Source organism: Propithecus coquereli, unplaced genomic scaffold (assembly GCF_000956105.1).
Source record: "Propithecus coquereli isolate 6110/MARCELLA unplaced genomic scaffold, Pcoq_1.0 Scaffold24, whole genome shotgun sequence".
NCBI lineage: Eukaryota > Metazoa > Chordata > Mammalia > Primates > Indriidae > Propithecus > Propithecus coquereli.
In genome coordinates this window covers 5,139,674-5,142,890 of record NW_012147952.1, presented here as the reverse complement: position 1 = coordinate 5,142,890, position 3,217 = coordinate 5,139,674, and the positions used below count along the sequence as shown (strand labels likewise).

The 3,217-nt window shown below is 38.2% G+C and overlaps 1 protein-coding gene across 1 annotated transcript in view; it reads left to right on the top strand.

Moving 5' to 3' along the window:
• Positions 1-3,217, top strand: part of IMPG1 (interphotoreceptor matrix proteoglycan 1) — a 171,429-nt gene that overhangs the window by 117,220 nt on the left and 50,992 nt on the right. The gene's annotated exons all lie outside the window — the stretch shown is intronic.

Below are 3,217 nucleotides of genomic sequence, written 5' to 3'. Positions count from 1 at the left end.
TGTCATCCTTAGAATTTCCTTGGCTTTTCTCCTGGTTTGGATTCCCTGATCCCTCCTCTCTCTGTGTTTACTCTCTTATTCTGTGGAGCACATCCTCCAGTAGTTTTGTCAGGTTAAAAAATTTGGTACACGATTTTTATTTGTCAATTATGCTTTAATAAACCTGAGAAATAATTTTTGAAAAATTGGTACAATGGCAGAGGGCTTGGTGATATAAGCACTTCACATACCTGTCTCTTGAGATGAATCCAGTTTTAACTGGTTGCCTTTCACACCTGAAGTACCTATCTGAGAGATCCTTCACCATCTTCCTGGAGATTTCCCTAACTTTTCTTAGTATCACATTTCTTTTTCTTTCTTAGTTTACTATCATCTCATTTTAGGTAAACACACCCTAAGAAAGGGTGCCTGGGAAAAATTTTTGAGACTGTGTTTTTGAAAACATATTTGGCTACCATGACAGTTGATTGATAGTAAAGAATCACATTGCAGCCATATGCTGTTCTCCCAGCTACCTGTTCCCTGAACACGGCAGGCACCAGACTTCTTCTGCCCTTGTCATTTGCTTTGCTGCATGGCTAACTCTCACCTCCTTCAAGTCTTTGCTCAAATATTATATTCTCCATGAGCACCCTATATAAAATCACAAACCCTGCACCCCCATCTCCTTTTCTGTCTCATTTTATTTCCACAGCACTATCACCACCTGGTATACTATGTATTTTCCTTTAGTTTTGTGTCTGTCTTCCTCCACTAGACAGTAAGCTCCTTAGGGCCAGAAACTTTGTCTTTTTTGTTCACTTATGTATCTCAGCACCGGGAACAATGCCTGGCACATAATTGGCTATCAATATCTATTTGTTGAGTGAATGAATAATAAACATTTTTATCTCCACTGTATGCCAAAAAGGAAGATAATAACTATTTTGTTATGATAAATAAGAATACATTCGTTTGATATAAAATTAAGAACTTGCTGGTTATACTACTTGAAGATCTAAACGAGATTATGGAATCTCTTCCTTTTTAGATTTTTTTTTTTAACGTGAGTAGGCAACCACTTGATGCTTATGGTTTCATGTATATACGTACACTTTCTGGTAGCATTTAAAATAGCCATTTGTCTGCACTTGTCCCTCACATGCTGCTCATCTGCTTTGTCTTTTTCTGGCTACTAGTAGGGCTTCTGGCACTCCCACCCCCACCCCCCGCCCCGTGCCCACTTTCTTCTTTGCTGACTTATGTCCACTTGGGCTTCAGCTGCACCTGAGTTCATCTACTTTGGGTCAGACCATTTCATCTGTGGCCTTGCCTGTGGACAGACCCCCTGCCCATAAAGTGACCAAAATAGCCATTTACTCTACATCCAGCAGCCAGGCTTATAACTAGTGTCCCCGTCGTGTACACATACACATAAACACACTGCACGCCTTCACGGGAACCACACACACATTCTAGATGACAGTTATTTTGAGTCTTTTTATTTTGCATTGTTCGTGATGAAATGTATGGCCTCAGGTTTCCTATTTTAGTGTAAAAACTTAAAGTTGAAATGGTCTATGTCACTGCCAGGTCTAATTTTTACATAAGAATTAGATGAAAACATAATTATTTAAATACACTTATAAATGATGGCAAAGTTCAGATATATTTTTTCAAGAGAATTGACTATATAGCCTTAGTAGCTTCAATCTCAAGCCCAAAGAGAGTTGGAGGCTTTTAAAATCCCATTTAAATAGAGCTTCTAGATTCAGCAAAGAAAAATACAAGATGTCTAGTTAAATTTGAATTTCAGATAAACAAAAAATAACTTTTTAGTAAAAGTATATTCCCATGGGCATACTGTATTTTATCAAGCAACCCTACCTTTAAATTGCCAACTGTTTCATCAGTGAAATAGCTTGGTTAGGTTCATTGTGGATGTGAAGGACTAATATTAAGATGGCACAAAGGGAAGTGGTCAGAAATTCATTCTTATTGATTGATGACATAATGCAGCAGCCTATTTTAAGTTGGTTAAAGTCTATGTGGTAAGAAAGACCTGAGTAATGAAGTGCTAGCCCAGGAGCAGAATGAAGACATCCATCACTGTGCTTCCTGCTTCACATTCCCCCAACCTTTATTATCTGTAGGAGAACAGAGATCACATCACGGGAACACAGATTCAAATGCATTTCCCATGGCACAAAGTCAAATCAAATCAAGGATAGCACTCGAAGACTTTCAATTTACTCATCCCAGATCTTTCATGGATATATTAGTCAACTCAGGCTGCCCGTAACAAAATATCATAGACCAGGTGGCTTAAACAACAGAAATTTATTTCTCACCATTCTTGTGGCCAGGAATTCCAAGATCAAGGTGCAGGTAGATTTGATTCCTGATGAGGGCTCTCCTCTGGTTTGCAGATAGATGCCTTCTTGCTATATCCTTCCATGGCAGAAGGAGACCTCATGTCTCTCATGTCTCTTCTTATAAGGGCACTAATCCCATTCACAAGGACTCCACCCTCAGGACCTAATACCTCCCAAAGGCCTCCAAATACCATCATATTGGGAGTTAGGGCTTCAGCAGATTTTGAGTGGGTATATTCAGCCCATAGCAATGGAGGTTTGAATAAAACTTTAAGTGTACATCTAGAGAGATCTTGGATGTTAGGAAATATTATGGGTAGTGAGTTATGGGTAAACACACCTAGGTCCCCTTCCCAGGTGAGAGAAAAGAGGATGCTTTTCTGAAATTTGTGCAAAACTCACAAATAGGTTTTATTTTAAGAAAGTAATAAAACTAATATGATTCCACCTTTCAAGAGCTGTTTATCATTTGGAGTTTCAGTTTTGATGATTTCACTGCAGTAAATTAGCTGACTGAGAGTCCAAAGATTATATCTGCATCCAGACAGTCCATTTATCATGCTTAGCATTTGGATTTCAACACAGCTTTCCTGCATATTTGCCAAAATGCCGCTGAAGTAATCACAGAAAGCTCCTGTTTTGATCACCTAATGCCTTAAATATCATCAGTGGCACTGGATTTAAGTTTATTAGAATATTTTAATAATCCATCAATCTCTTTATCTGAAAGTTTCACATAACCACTTTCTTAGTTTATAAATATTTATTGATTTTAATTTTGTACCAAAAACAGAGTGGACTTTAGTAGTTCAGTGTGTACTGACCCCAGAAACAATGCCAAGCGGTGTTGGAAATTATCAGGC